Source organism: Leptinotarsa decemlineata, unplaced genomic scaffold (genome assembly GCF_025532065.1).
Source record: "Leptinotarsa decemlineata unplaced genomic scaffold, Ldec_3_MD MMD2_tig00026361_RagTag_RagTag, whole genome shotgun sequence".
NCBI lineage: Eukaryota > Metazoa > Arthropoda > Insecta > Coleoptera > Chrysomelidae > Leptinotarsa > Leptinotarsa decemlineata.
This window is the reverse complement of record NW_027412704.1, coordinates 8121218-8138640: the sequence shown is the minus strand read 5'-3', so window position 1 is coordinate 8138640 and position 17423 is coordinate 8121218. Positions and strand designations below refer to the sequence as shown.

Here is a 17423-nt window from a genome sequence, read left to right as displayed (position 1 = left end):
TCCACTGCCCACATCATCATTGACCAGCCAGTCTTAAATCTATAGAAGTAGACAAATATGTAATCATCTACCAAAACATATTATATCGAATAATGAACTTAAAAAAATTAGAAAATCAGTAAAGAACCTTGTTTTGGGAAAGTGCTTCTACAGTTTGGAAGAGTATTTTGCATACAAATTCTAGTCTTTCGGTATACCACGATACATATTACGATTTATGTCAAGTAATTTCAAAATTGTGTTGTTTTATTGAAAATTTTTTGCCAAAAAAATTATCCTATCAAATTTGTCTATTTCTAGTCATGTGTGTCGAAATAACCAATGAAACCATCATTACACTGATAACTACTCATGGATAGTTTTCACGGGTAGTTATCACTTATGTCATGACATTGCTAAGCAACCAACACAATAAAGTTGTTTGACATTTCAGTAATTCAATTTATTTCGAAAATGTCACTTCCTCTAAGCTAAGAGTGGAGTTCAAGAACAGCAATTGTTGAAAATTACTGGGCACAATAATGGAAATTCCATAAAACCTTATTTGAAAATTTATAAGGAACATCATAACCAAATAATCAATAGTATGCGTGGAAACACCTATGCAGTAACCGAGGCAAATACAGCAAGATCAACGGAATATCATTATACGAATTGTTCTTTTAATAACTGTGTGTTCAATAAATAATTTTGTTCGAATTGCAAAAAATTTTCTCACCGAATATCCCTCGAACATTGATAAATAACTCATAATTTTATCACAACTTCCTCAAGCACGCCGAAGGCGGAGGGATGTTACCAAATAACGTGCTTTCGAAAACTGTGATAAAATTATTTCGTTAGTTATCAAAGTCCTTGGGATATTATAGCTGATAACATATTTGTACGTTTTTTCTTAGTTTTGATATTTTTTCATTGTTTTTTTTGTCTGTTATTTCTAATCTTCACTGTTTGAAAAATCTGTTTAAAATCTGTTTTTTCGTTAATCTGTATTTTTGTAAATACTATATAGTCTTTAAAAAAAAACATTTTATATATTTTCAACATTTTATGTGTTTATAAACATGACACCCATTGTCGACGAATTGTATTACATTTTAGATAATAACGATCTCTCCATATTTCCTAGAATATAAATAAATAAATATAAATAAAGGGGCATACGGGGAAAACGACTTTGTTTTAAACTATGTAGTGATAGTGCATTAAAAAAAGCTAGTATTCTATAATGGTAGGTTCGAACATCCAGATTGAGGGTCATTGTTCGCGAAGAAAACATTGAAAATCAATTTGTAATTCTACTGCCATCAATCACCTCAGCTCAATTAACATCGCCTGCATCGCCATCGATACTGAGATTGACACTCTCGTTATTGCAGATTAATTTCAATAACAAATTTCCAGCCATAGAAGAAACTGGCTTCCATATTAAAGCAACACTTGTCGGTAAAAACTTATAATACATTATTGATGATGGGAACGAGATGTATTATCTTATTTCATAGACTGCTTGATACATGGAACTTTACAGTGAATATATCACTTTTTAATCGGTGCGGCAAATGTTCAAAGGTTGCATTGTTACGACTCAATCGGTTGTAGTCCTATGAAGAATGATGGAATCAACTCGGTCTGAATAAAAAAAGGAAACAGTTCTCAGGAGACTATTCAAATAAAATTAATTGTGTTTCCTGATTGTAACGACTCTGCTTTGAATCGATTTCAAAATTTCTCAACTGTTTTAAAACAGTTAGCAAATGATACTGAGGAAATTAGTTTCGAAAAATAGAGAAATACTTTCATGCTCCGTTAATCAAATACAATAAATAATCGATATTATTAAGATAATGTAATAACCGTCACAGCCCGTTTATGACACACATTTTATATATTTTATCTATTCTCAAAGACTACACAAGATAATTAATAAAAAACGTTATTACTTCCGGTCACAAAATTTAATTACATGACACTTTGTTCAACCCGATTCAGTTATGTTGTATTTATGTTTCCTGTACGAGATGCGGCAGATAAATAAAATTGTTGTTTTATCACAGCATTCTTGTACGTTCGAACGTTCAATAATAAATATTTTTTAGATAACGTATGATCTGTCACAATTTGGGGAAGTTAAAACGAATCTTATCTTGAAAGCTTTACGATCGATGTTGACAGGTTTAGGTTGCTCCGTATCTTTGAAGATACATTTTATTTTTCCGCGAGCGTTGAACAGAAAACGGAGTTTGGAATGATGTATCAGAGGTATAAATAGTTTGACGGGTTGATCACAACTCCAACTCAAATTAAATTAGTTTTGCAAAATAATAGTAATCAGAATGAATGAAATTGGGAGAAGTTTGTATATCAGGCATATAAATCAAAAATTTCAGAAGGAATGTTGAGAAAAGACTACAAAACAAAACATAAACGCAGAATTAATTGGGTATAAAGTTTGTTGGCTGAATTTTTTCAGAGATTTTTATTATTGAAGGTATTATATCGAACTCATATCAAAATTCAGAATTCATATTTTCATGTCCGATATTTTTTTTTCAATTCATAAATCTGAAATATTCATATTGTTCAATGGTTTTCGGTAATCAAAATGCCAAATATTCAAACTTGAAATCACAAATTTGGAATTGCTATTTTAAAAACTGACGTTTTTATTAGCTTCACTTATATATTTGTAACCCACTCCTTTGGACTCTACACGGACAGATTTATTTTAAACTTTGTTCACTTATTGAGAATCAGCGACAATTCAATAATTTCATGAGTTCATCTCATTATCCTGATCAGGATTGCCAGGATTGAATAATTTCCTCACACAGTCTCTATGTTATAGCAAGTGAGACAATCACACTGTCTGCGCAGGCGTATATATTTTATATCAAAACTAAAACCAAACTAAAAAGTGGAAAATAAATAATAGTTGAGAAAACTAAAATACTCCGCTTTGATAGCAACACAAACAAAAGAATAATTCAAAACTAATTTAAGATTGTGTTCCACATCGATAATAAGTCCTATGGATTGATGTAACTAATGACTTTCAATGACTCTGAAATCAAAATAAATCTAATTACAAAATAATTAAAATTTTGTTGGAGAAAAGCATGGGGTGTTAAATATCCTTTGTTATAAATACTTGGTTAGGAGCTCTTTGCCAGATTGGCATTCCAGCTTTTTAAAAACAAAATAATTTTTTTTATAAATATATTGATTTTGATTTCGGACTTTAAATGACTTTAAAAGTCATTAGGTACATCAAACCTTAGGAATTATTAGTAGGACTTAAGACTTATAACCAATCTTAAATTGGTTTCGAATTTTTTTTTAATTTTCAGTTTGTGTTGCTATTGAAGCGTGTCTTTTTAGTTTCTTAAACTACAGTAGAATCCGAGTATAACGACCTTCAAGGGACCGGATATACTATGTCGTACTAACCGGATGATGCACAAAACGGATTCAATTTGTGATAGTAAAATGTACATTAGTTCATTAGTCTTTCATTTAGCTGTTCTAATTGCTGATCGATGGGTGAATGAAGCATTTTATAGAAATCTCATATGCTTTATTTTAATAGTTTTCAAATATCCTAATGTACAAACATATGTACTTACATTATATACTGTAATACAAAGAGATAAAATACTCATACAATGTAAGAAAAAATGTGTTACTAACGTAGAAAGTCTGTCATTTGAGTTTGTTTTCGACAAACTTTTATTTGGTAGTAAGAATTCCGTACAGCATTATGAATTCGCGGCATCATTGTTTTCATAACATCATCCAAGTTGGTGCCACAATAAAAATATCATGTGAGGCATTCCACGCTTTTTTACAGGAAAATATTTTTTTTTATAAATAAATATATATATATATATATATATATATATATATATATATATATTATATGCGAGCGCTTTCGACAGCTGGTCGTGCTATCATCATCAAGCCTCAACTGCTTATGGCAACTGTAAAAAATATTCGCAGCATGATTAAAATATTGGGCAGAGTGTCTTCCAGCTTATATTTTACACTAAACTTCAATAATTCAAGTGAGTCTGCATTATTTGATTTATTTTCGTTGCCAGTATAGCAGCAACGAAAGTCCGCAGTCGAAATTCCAGATTGAAATCCTGCTCGTCAATTTCAACAGATGCGTCGTCTAGATTACATTTAGTGCTGTCTGAATTGTCAAAGCATCACGTACTTTCTTGAAGGGATGCAATAAACAATATTGAACTTAATATATGTAATAGAAGCAATTCTCGCTGATTATAAGTCATACACAATCCAAGCACAAAATAAAATACGGGAAATCCCCGCAAGTCAGTATAAACAGTGTTACCATTCGCTACAAAATATCACTCAAAGAAAGGGGATGCCCCGAATTCGTCAAAGAATAAGTAATGAAAGATTCCGTGCTCTTTTCAATCGGTCCGAATTTTAGTTGCGTTAAAATATGAAATGGTTCAAATATTTATAAAATATATTTTATTATTTACTGTGAAATTTTGCCGCCCCCCCAAAAGTGCCGCCCGGAGCGGGCCGCCCCCACTACGCTACGCCACTGCCAACACGTTCTTTTGATATGTTTACAATGTCAACTAACTCACGCAGCTTCACTTTTCGATTTTGTGGATTTTTTAAAAGTTTTCTGGCGTTACTGCCTCATTTGGAAGTTCACCGCATTCTGCATCATCGGTTTCTCTATGACCACGTTTGAAGTCAGCAACCAAGCAAGCCGTTGCCTCGCTTGAACGCCATTGTTTTGAAAACAACTGAAGTTGTGTCACTCTCAGCTCACTAACTCACAAACTTATGAGTAGAATATAATGAAATTCCAACATCTTTCTTTTAAAGGTTAGTACCAACTGAAAAAGCGTTTGATGCAATAAGAATAGCGCCATCTATGTCTTAAGACCGACACTTTTCAGCCCAAGTAGTATAATGGTTCACAAGAATGAATTTGCATCGAAAAGTATGTGTGTACACGTTAGAACGTAACGTAAGCTGCAAAGTCACAGACCGACAGCCCGCTAGATTCGTTCAGGGAATAAACACAAACGCCTTCGATACTCCTAATGCCTTTGTTGTAGGAGGACGCATGAGCACAGGCATCGCGACGCTTAACACAAGTGCAGGATTACCAGCGACGGTCCAGCGCAGCATCCTCACTACAGTGCCAAGTCGCGATCGCTTCCCGTCGTTTTGTTCAAAGTTTCTCTTGTATTGCCGCGTGTTCTTTTACAAAAACATCGAAGCCGTGCAAAAAACAAACGCTTCATCCGACGTCGATTTGTCATTCCGGGCACAAATCGAGGACCGATCGTGAAAAACTGGTCCATGTGATTTCTTCGCCTTTATAGAGACGTCAGTGTGCTTTTTCAGTTCGTCACGGCATGGAGGGGAAAGGTAGCCGTTCGTGCCTGTTGACATTTAGAAATTAATTTGTATCGCCGGCTTCTGATAGGTCGCAGTTATGACAGCCCGACTGCCAGTTTCGTACCAGTGCCGGACACTCTCGCGGGGATAGTTTGACACGCGATTTCGCCACCCTCGGCCATGTGCGATCGGGACTGACTAGCAAGGACTCTCACCCCCGCGGCATGGTTTTGTTTTCGAGATGGTACGGCGAAGGAGGAAGTACCGCTCCTTGTGATGAAGGACGAGATTGGTGAGTGTTCGCCTGCTGTCTTGAACAAACATTGGAAACAAGGACGGGAAAATCGGGATCAGAAAAATCACTCTCCGTAACATACTCACAAATAACTATCAAAAACTGATCGATCCATTCTTCCCTGTAAATTAGAAGGAATCATAAAGAAGTGAACATCAAGTACGACCATCACAAATAGGAAAACAACTACTATTTCGTCATATATTTTTATTTCATTCTATCCAGTGAATTATTTTAACTTTTACACATTTGCTGCCGGTAACGCGAAAATAAAGGTACCCGATAATGTGTGTTGTGTTCATAAGTAGAAACAAGTTTCTACTTATGAACAGTTCTTAACCAAGTATGATAATTAGAAATCACTAAAATCTATACAAAATGCACAAGCTGTGTACACTAATTTTTACAACATTGTATTTATAACCAAATATAATTATTATAAAAGTAACTGTCATAGCTCAAAGTCATAGTCAACTGGCAAAATACTTACTGTGAACCTTGTCTCTGATATTTATAATACAAGAAAAGATACGTAAACCATCCTTTGTAAATGAAGAACGTAATAATGAAATAGACTTCAAATTACGGTTTTTATTATGTTCGGCTTAACAAGATTTGGTAATTTTCATTTCATCTAGAACGTATATATCTATTGACGCAGTTTAGGCACATTTATTTGTATAAATCGTTATTCTACCACCTTTCTACCATATTTTTTATATATTTCATTAACCAAAATTGATATCTTAATCTCAATCTTTTCTTAATGTTAATAATCTTTAAGTCTGTTCACTTGGGAAATATATGTTTCTACCAATTTTAGTGAATGAAAAATTTTAAAAAACTATAGAATCGACCTACTTGTACTTTCTAACTATCAAAAAACTTTTTATACATCACCGCCATTATCAAAATCTGTCAAATAATGATAATCAGAAGGTATATTGGATACCTGTACTATGTTTTTCCTTGCAAAGTAAGATAAGGAAAATGTCATGGCAAACAATTTATGAACAAAAACCGACAAATGTAAACAACACATTACAACTGAATTATTTAGTAGCATCGAGTGACATTGATATTTTTGTCAATTAGTATTTAACGGATAATTAACATATTCAAAAATAATTGTTGAATCTTTTTTCATATCGATATGTCCAGTATAGTTTCACTGAAAATGTTTGTAGAGTGTTCGCTGATCTTCAGTCTTTACAAGTTTCTAGTGATTTGGCTTGATTGATTGTACGTTAATATGTCCAGAAATTAGATACTGAACTTTACCTTATTTTACATGATTCAATGTTCTTCATCACTTTTTGTCAGATAATGATAAGAATGTTAGTCTGGGAATTCTCAGTTATATTAATAATCAAACTCATCCCAATATATAACTATCAATAACTATATCATATAGTGTATAAAAATCTTCTATTACTATTTTTTTAATTCAATTCATTCATTCAAATTTACATTATATTTATAAAGAATTTAAGGTATGTACTTTTGTAACTAGTAATCATTACACGGTTATATAGTCTATGATACCTGTGTGTAAACGCATAAAAACAAATACAATTTCGAACTTTTATGATTTAAAAATTAGCAATAAATACGACTATAAAAAAAAATGGTAAACATTTACAAATCTACGCATGGCTGTCGATTTTTTCAACCCTCTCAGTTATCAATTTCTTTAGAAATGGATGAACAGTTTACATGCAACATTGACGGCATGTTGTTTCAGAGTATGGCAAAATTTCTTAAACTGAAGATTTTTGTTTGATTTCGATGGCGAATATTTTTTATGAAACTAAAGGTCCTTCTGTCTGTCAAAATTTTATATAACATTCATACTGGTTGTGGAAGAAACTTCCTCAAATGTAATTGTTGCTTTTTTGACTTTTTTTTTATCGTTATCTGAAAGAAACTTCTGTCCATAAAGAGTTTTTATTTTAATTATTCTCTTTTTTGTTTCTTTCGAAGTTTCCCACATTTTTTGTGTGAAGACGGAGAAATCGAAACCCAAAAAGCTTTTTTTTTGTCAAAAAATTTTGGATACCTTCTCATAATTGGCTTCGTGGTAAATGCGTCTCTCAGGCAATAAATCCAAATGAAGAATAGTGAAATATGAGTAAAAACTTTCTGTTGGTGATGGTTCTCAAAAATCGGAATTTGCGCAATATCATTCTTATCTTTTAGTCAGTATAGATATGTTTGTTCTTCAAATGATTACAAATCTCTAGCTATCAAACATGACATGACAGTCTTCTCAAATATTTTTCTGACAATTGTAAATAAATTTAATCAAAAAATTCATAATGTAATTCAATTGGGTTTGTAAATTTTTGATGCAAAATACATTACTTAAACGAAAATGAAATAGTATTGATATACTATTTCAGTTTTGATTATTTATCATTCATCAGTAATTCTAATATTGAATGTTAGTTCATATTTATTGAAAGTATAATAAACTATGCATATGAACATATTTTGAAATAATAGATAATCCTTTCGAATCATTCCATTATACAATACAGTATGTAGTCATCACTTTTCAAAATGATACCTCTGAAATAACAAAAAATATAATGATAATAATTAAATCGGAAGCTAAAAATTTTGAAAAAATTTCAACTCAGGAGGTTAATCTTATTGACATCTTCACGAATATCAGTAAATACTAGACAATTAAATCTATGGAATCGATCTAACACATTATTTAATTTGTACTTAATACTACTCCATTCAATAAATATTATACTGAAATTTTGAAAATAGATTATTTATATTACTGAATAAGGATTCAACAGTGTGCTACACATGTTAATCTTTAAATAATTCATGATGAATTATTTGGCAACTCTCAAATTTTGTATTCCAACAAAACGCACAAAAAAACCAATTTTTCATTCGAATCAAGTTAATGATTTAGAGCAAACATCAGTCAGTGCTCTAAAGGTATATGGAAATCATGTATTTTGTAGTACCTACTCATAAAATTAGTACTTATTGAATATTTTTGTTTGAGTAATACATAGGATGACGTTTCCACTTAAATGCAAAACGTAATACAATTCACATATTTTTGTTGGTTTTAAATGCTTATTGTACTTTTGTATCAGTTGATCATGTTGAATATTAGTTTGCCTGGTAGTTCCAACCGTAAACATATTGTTAGCATTTATATGAATTTTCACTCACTAAAAATATAACCTTACAATCAATATATGCACATCTCCGTTACAATATCTATTTCCACAAATTTGTCCCATTTCCTCCCACTTCTTGGCTTCCATTAAAACGAACATGCTTTGACGTTTTCTCACACTAGATAGCCTAACAAAAACAATAATCGAAGCTACTTAAAAATCACGAAAATATTTTTTTGTATATAATTCGTCAAGTCTCGGAGACTGGATGCTCGATTAAAAATAGAGTGATGGAAGTTGGGGTTACTGAACACTTAATCCAGGCAATTGAAACTGCCATAACGAACTTGTCAATTAAGCGAATTACTCAGTAAAAACACAGAATATTCTGTATGTGTACTACACTGAAATCGCAAAAAGCCCATTCTCGTAAACAACCTCTACTGAAATTTGTAGATCGTACTATTTAAACAGAAGGTTTATTTTTGCGTATACCTACACTAGTGAGAAATGAACATTCATTGATTACATTCAAATGCATGATATGCTGTACTCTCGGCTGTGCTCTTTCATTAAAGATGGTTCTGTCTAACTTCCATCGAAAATGCATGATAGATAGCTTTTATTTATAACATTGTTCATTTCCGTCGATAATTTATCATTTTATATAAAGATATAGATTAGCTAATTTTTTATTTTGTGTTTGTATCTTCATTTTTGGAAATGGTTTTTCTCCTCTTTAAAATCAAATTAGTTTTTCTTTGATGTATTATACATATATTTGCTTTTTTTGAAACATTTGTTCATGTATGCTTGGACTTGTGATGCACTGTTTGGAACCTTTGGTGTAGTAATGAATATTATTGGAGTTTTTTCCGGCAATAAACCGTTATTTTAACATCTCGACAGGTCTTTCGATCACCAAGGGATCATCTTCAAGAGGAATGAGGAACTTAGTGAAAGGATATATTGGGGTATCAAAAAAAATTGATTTTAGAAATTCGATCAAGGCAATTTTTGTGAAAGAAGCGTATTTTTTGTGTATTTTCATCTATTACGTTCTAAAAAAAATTAAATTCAACAAAATTTCGAGTTTAGAACCGGCATTTTCTAAAACTCGGAGTTTTAAGTTGCAATTTACCAAAATATCGTTTTGACGATATTCCAACTCTGAATTCGAATTTCTGACCTTAGACTATGGATTTAGTTTTTTTTTTCGAAATAAATGGGTTCCTTCTAGGTTTTCGACGTATTCATTATCAGAATGCAAAAAAGTCATTTGAAATTTAAAATAGATCTCTTTCTTCTGAAATTCATCCTGATAAGTCTTTACTGCTCACTTCGAAAAAGCTAAATTCGTAAATGAATTGTCTTAGATCTTCCTGAAAAGTAATATTCGATTTATTCGATTATTAAAAAATTTTAAACTGCATGATCATAATACAAAAAGTTCCAATAATATTCATCTTGATCCGATACATATCACCAAAAGAAGAAATCATTCGATTTCAAAATCTTTAGAAGTTTCCAATGAATTGCCTGAAAAAATATGAATATCTAAAACAGCTCATATACAAGTGTTTTTTCCACAAACTTTTTCCATGATCGTGTTAACACCGCAGATATGATTGGAAATATAGCATCAGCAGATTATTTAAATCAAGTTTCTCCACGTCGATGGATCGGTAGACGTGGCGAAATTGAATGGCCAGCACGTTCTTGCGATCTGACTCCACTTGACTGTTTTATTCTGTGGGACTATTTCAAATAACAAATTCACAAGAAGAAACCAACTAATCTTGATGATTCCAAACACCGCATCAGGCAAGGAATAAATGAATGATTTTATTGAAGACGTGTATTTCTTATTATAAACATTAATCCGTTTCAGGATTTTTAATTTGCATTCATAATTACGTAGAAAATGAGTTTAGCCGTTACTTTAGGACCGGGCTGTTCATAGACAACATTACGTAAACTGTCAGTTGCGTTTTGTTATAACAAATGAACTGTCTGTTGCGGTTTATTGTCACACGTCATTATTATCACTGATATTTTGCCTCTTTCATATTTCAATACTTATAATCATATTCCCGACGAAGACAAATCCAAAAACAAAAAATTCTAATATTTTTATTTGAATTCGATTTATATTCGAGTTGAAAGCAGAGCCCAAAATCAAAGCATTTGTGATCAAACACAGATGTAACGCTTGAATTGTTCTTGATTCAAGACAGACACTCTTTCGGTATGTTGGCAAAAAGCTGCATTTTCCAAGAAGTCCCAGTACTTTCCGGAAACATTTATGTTCAGAGTGACAAAATTCTAATTTAATCAATTCAGCTACGTCGTCGCCTGTGAAACCCATAAATCTTTATGAAATCCATTGTCCGCATGTTTTAATTAAATATTCGAGATTGATTAATGGCCGGCCATTGTCTGACAAAATATAAAACATTAATTACATTTCATCCACACCTAGATGTGGACCGCGTATTGCAAATTTGGAATTACTGTTCGAAATTCGTATCACGCACAGTGGTTTTATTAGAGGCAGTTTCCAATTAATGCGAACGACATTATTCAATAATTTCAATCTGACCGCTAACTATCAGGCGGTTGTGACTTTTCAATTGGCTTTTCATTGCGGGTATTCCAAAAATTTGATTTGTTGTAATAGTGCCGATCGGATTATTTATAGTATAGTTCACAAGTTCGTAATTTTACCCTGAATAGTAACAATTGGCTTTAATATATGTACATACACAAAATAATCAATAAAATATTTTATTAATAAATAACCCTTTCTTATGTTATTAATATACATAAAATTCAAACTAGTTCAACTTAGATTAGTTTAAGTTATCACTTCTGTCTGGCGCCTCGAGACGACCGACACATTTTTTTATTTATGTTTTTGTTAATCATCAATTGTTTCTAAGTGAAAGGTTTACATAAAAATCTGGAAAATTGAAGTTTGAGGCCGATTTTTTCTTGTTTTCTAGTTATTTTATGAAGGCTTTAGAGAAAATTCTTGCAGGAAAAATAAAAAATCAACAATTAAAGTCGTTAAATAACGAAAAACCTAAGTAAACGCATTGACAACTTTTTTAAGAATTTCCCGATTGTTTTCTTTCCTTCTTGAAAAAAGTTCATGAATATTAACATTGAAATTTTTCATTCCCAATATCTAAAAATTTTCAGGAACAAATGAATCGTTTATGAGATACCAACTGAAAAAACTGTTTTTTGAACACATTCGTTATTTAACATTTATTTCTGTCAGGTAATATTATTATCACAGAACCTATTTTTCTCAAATCATTACTTTTGCTGTTCTGAAATATTTTCAAAATTTTTTCTTATTCGTTTGTTAAAAAAACGATTTGTTATGATTCAATAAATTTCACGCCCTAGTTTTGGAAAAATGAATGAAAATGACCAGTCATCATTTCACATTCATTTTTTTTTTCATTTCTTATTTCATTCAGTTATTTGGTAAAACAATTCAATATCTATTTTTATTTATTTTTTTAAATAAATCTTGAGAATGTATTTGCCAATATTGCATATATGCGTGTAATCAATATATTTGCCTGTATTGAATATACAACAGAGGGAAATCAAAAAAGCATTTTTTCATAATAACAATGAGTTGAAATTATAATAAAACTCTAAATTTTTTCATTCTTCTCATTAGTATCTGCCTTTGATTATATTTTCCACAAAAATATACCCACAGTACTTTTTTTGTAGTTTTTGTTGGTGCTTATGCAGAAGACTTGAAAAAAAAAGTAATTTTCAACGCCTAAGCATTGGAAAATATTTTTATTGCGTAGACAATGAATGTCACCAAAATTGAGATTCAATGTCAATCGAAGAAAAAAATCTTTTCTCAATATGCATTAGCATTTCCTGGAAAAAGAAATTGTTTACGTAATGAAAAATATTTGTCGAGAAACGAATTTTCTCATAGAAGTCATTATTGATTATAGTTGCCATTTGATTAAAGGTTGTTTCCAAATAATACTAATTTTTATAAAAAAAAATCGTTTTCTTTTTTTTTTCATTCCATAGAAATACATTTGTTAACTGACTGAATAATCATTATTTTTTATGTAATTTCGCATTTTGAGGAAAAATTGTTTTTATTTGTTTATTCAATTCACACTTTGTTGTGAACAAATAAATTTTGCGCCACACAATATATTCATGAAGCTTTCATCAATGAGAAAACAAAACAATCAGGAAAGAAAGTTTTTGGCTTTCTACTACTTCATCTTGATACAAAAAAAAAGAAGGATGAGGGAGATCAAGATGGAGTAGTAGAAAGCCAAAAATTTCCTTTCCCAAAAAATTAATCACTCCTGAAAAATATAACCCCTTCAATTAAAAAAACAATCAGGTTATTTGAAAAAAAAAATCAAAAGCTTTATGTTTTTTTTTATGAATATCTTTCATTGCTCATGAAACAAGAAAATTTGAATATTAATATTTTTATATTTCATTATGAAGTGAGTAACTAAAAAGAAAATTGGGATCAACATTTTTGAAACTGGATTATTGTTAATTCATCTATTCAGCAAGTACCTATTTGTTTTATTTCCTATATTATAATATTCATGCAGTCATTGTTCACTGTGGTTCTGGCGTTGAATTTGGTCATTATTACGCCTTGGTCAAAGAAGAAACGGACTGGTTTAAGTTTGACGATAGTCGTGTTACGAAGTGTTCTGGCGATGCATTGAATTTATTGGAGCCTCTGGAGACACCCTACATTTTGTTTTATGAGAGAGAGGACATTGTTAGATCAAGATCTTCAGATGATGTGGTGCTGCAGGTTTTTCCGGGTTTTCCTGCAGCTGAAAAAGCAAATGCGCCACTGGAATCAATGAAGTCGCCCCGGAGCGCCAATTAATTTTTATTGTTGTATTTATTTTATTTTTAAAATAATTGAATTTCCTAATATTTATCAATGGGTTCAAATATATTTTTTGAAGAGCCCTAATCGGGCGTTTTGTACGTGAACAGAACCACCGATTTTATGCAAATTTTCACCACTCAATCAATATTATGAATACTAGTGCTATTGGAGTTCAGGGAATTACGATTTTCATTATGAGATTTTATGCTTGTCAAATATCTTTTTTGAAATTCCAATAACTTTTGAGATATTTCCAAAGAACGAACATTTATTCTTTATTGAACTAAGCTGTTTATAACATTTGAAATTTTCATTTGCGCAATTACTACTTACTACTTACTTACTTACTAATCGAATTCATAATTTTCTGTAAAGGCAAACTCCAATTTTTGCGAAATGACATTTGTACTAGACACTAGACTATTGCAATTTTGTTAAAGGCCATTTCAATTGATACGGGCGACATTTATTAATTCAAATCTGACCACTAACTATCAGCCGGTTGTGACTTTCCAATTAGCTTTTCATTACGCGCTCCCAAAAATTTGAATTGTTGTAACAACGACGGTATATTTATGCGGAATCTGGGGTAAAGTTATTGACAACAATTGAATGAAATCGCGGAGTAATTAATGACTGTAATTCATTATTTGTGTGGGGTGTGCATGCCGAATAAATTTCTAGGCAACGTTTAAACCGCAAATTGTTCTTTATTGGTATTGTTGAACGTAACAGTAATCATTGAAATCCACGTGAAGGGATTAAAGAGATTACAGGAGTATGATGATAATAAGAACAATGATAAACAAATCTTCAGACAAGGTATTTTTCCAGAAGTTTGGAAGGTTGCTAATATAATTCCAATTCCGAAAAAGAATGGACCTACCACGTATAGTGACCTACCAGCATTTTGCCCTCATTCTCTAAAATATTCGAGAAAAATATTTCCCGCAAAAAACACGAAACACAGACTCCCCTCTTAAATGTAATCGACGATCTTGCGAGATTCAGAGATCAATCAAAAGTCACCATTTCAGTACTGCTTGATCAAAGTAAAGCTTTCGATTTAGTTAATATCGATTTACTCATCAGCAAGCTCAAGTTCATAGGGTTCGATGACATTTCTCTTAAATAGATGAACAGCTATCTCACAGGCCGATCACAGAGGGTCAAACTGGATGATTACTCATGGTCATCCCTAAAATAAACAATCTCAGGTGTATCGCAGGAACGTATTTTAGGACCCTCGATGTTTTTAGTGTTTATTTTTGATTACTCCACATTCTTATCACATTGTCAAGTACATCTATACGCAGATGATATACAGTTATATTTGTTTTCACGTAACACTGATACAGGAAGGTGCGTTGCCAATATAAACACAGATTTGCACAAAACATTCCTATAATCATGGACTGAAAATCAATCCAAATAAAACTTTGGTCTTATGCATAGGGTCTCAAAGACATATAGTATAAACTCAGTGTAACTTTAGGTTCACTCTCGATAACGCAGACATTCACTGGGTAGACAGTGCTAAAAATCTTGGTGTAACCATAGATAGCTCTTTGTCTTTACATGAACATGTGACAAACATTCTCAAAGTATCATTTTTCAAACTTAAATCGCTATACAATTCAAGTATCAGTTATCAGAAGAAATGAAACTCAGGTAAGTTAAAACTCTTATGTACCCCATCGAGTATTGTTGTTCGGTGTATTAAAAAAAATTTTTGTTTGAGTTGGTTCAAACGAAAACACCTAGTTATTTATATAGTCTATTAAGCGGGCATTCTGACATACATATGACCAATTAACTCATTCAACATACCTAAGCACCGAACTTCCAAATTTCAAGGATGTGTTTATTATATAGCCCCTTCTTATCTGAATGAAATTTTACCCCTTTAAAATCATAATATTCATCAATTTAAGATGATAACTGCTCAGTGCTAATTAAAAAAAATAAAATTCAATGTATGGTATTGCAATGAAATTGTTAAATTGACCAAAATAATGTTTAGAATATTAAGATTTAGTAGCAACCATATGCTCTATTACTTTTTTCTCTTCTCTATCATTGTTATGATAGTAAATAAGTATTTTTATAATTATTTTCTTACATTCACTGTATAATTTTTGGGAGGAGTGAAATATAGCATTTGGCTAAACTTTTTCCTTCTATGTATTTTTTTTATGCATAATAAACGCTATTATTATCATTATTATTTTTAAATGTATGAAGATATATTGAATTTCACGAAAATCACTTTTACACATTCAGTTACTTCCCAGTGACTTATAATAACTCAACATTATTCATTTGGTATCAGTTTTAATTGTCACTAATCAAGTTTTTTCTTTTACGAACATTTTTTTTCAATGCAACTCCCATTCAGTAAATGAATATAACGTCTACATAATTGCACTCACTTTATTGATGAATAATTCTTTTTTTTTGTATTATAATCTATTGTGGAACAATCTTTCGATTGAGCCAGAAGTGCAAACAATTGAGATAATGATATGCTGAGCCCTAGAAATGTTCACTATCCCAAATCAAGGTATTAACTAACTTCCAAGAATTTTCGACCGAAAAAACTCGTGAGATCCATAAGCAGGCTTCCATTCATTCCTCAAACTTGCGTCATAAATCAAAATTTGCAAAGAACACTTTTTGAACTTTCACTTTGGAGTGTAGGAGATAAACGGTGAATTTTAATGTGCCCATCTTTTTATACCCTCGTCTAAAATAGAGCATTGTAAACAGCAGACTTTTACTACGGATGATAAATGCCGGCAGGATGGCAGGCTATTCTCTACAAGTTTGCTCCTATTATGACGATGAAATCCGTGTAAAACGAAAGTTTTTTGGGTAGCCGTGTGACGTTTCTTGAAGTTTGTACGTTTCGAAAAACTTATACAGGTTGGGCCATCGAAAATTTGACATGGAGGTTTTGGTTACTAGTCTTGCAAATTCCAAAAAAACGTTCAGACAGGTCGATTTTTATTGGGAGGGGGACAGTTTTTTACCCATTTACAGCGTCGTCACTTCAACCCCGGAGCAGAGGGGTGAACAACCCTTGGAATTTTAATAGGGAACTGGAGGCGAGTCGCACATCGTTTGAAAGATCTTGGAATTCTCTTAAACAACCCTGTACATTTTTTTAATTTGGACGAACCATATTAAATTTGGAGTTGAAATTACTTACTGTATTCTCATGTTAGCATATGCTCAAAATGGGCACCTACAGCTTCCATGCAATAATAGAGATTCTGCTGGAAACGTTCTCGAACGTACAGTAAATTCTGCTTTTCAAATGACCCCACAGAAAGAAATCTAACGGCGAAAGGTCTGGTGATCGTGGTGGACATTCGATAGTGTCCCGCCTCCAAATCCAGTTATCCGGAAAATTCTGATCTAAATACTGCCGAACAGGCTTAGCATAGTGCGGAGGAGCCCCGTCTTGTTGAAATATAAACAGATCCTCCCGATAATTGTGGTCATTTTCAATAATATCAGTGAGAAGCGGATTAATAGTATTTTTCAGAAGCTCTAGATACATTTGTCTGGTTAAATTGCCTTCTAAAAACAATGGGCCAACAATACGGTCACCAAAAATTCCAGCCCATACATTTAATTTTTGTGAACGTTGAGT

General features: G+C 31.8%; 1 protein-coding gene across 7 annotated transcripts in view; it reads left to right on the top strand.

Moving 5' to 3' along the window:
• The window catches only part of Ptl (prothoraxless), a 491222-nt gene that overhangs the window by 318463 nt on the left and 155336 nt on the right, over positions 1-17423 (top strand). Inside the window, exon 1 of one of the 7 annotated variants that reach the window (XM_074185113.1) lies at positions 5222-5686. The exons of the other annotated variants lie outside the window; for them this stretch is intronic. The gene's annotated coding sequence lies outside the window, so the exon portion shown is untranslated. Of the gene's footprint in view, positions 1-5221; positions 5687-17423 lie in introns of those variants that run through there. 7 annotated transcript variants of the gene reach the window in all.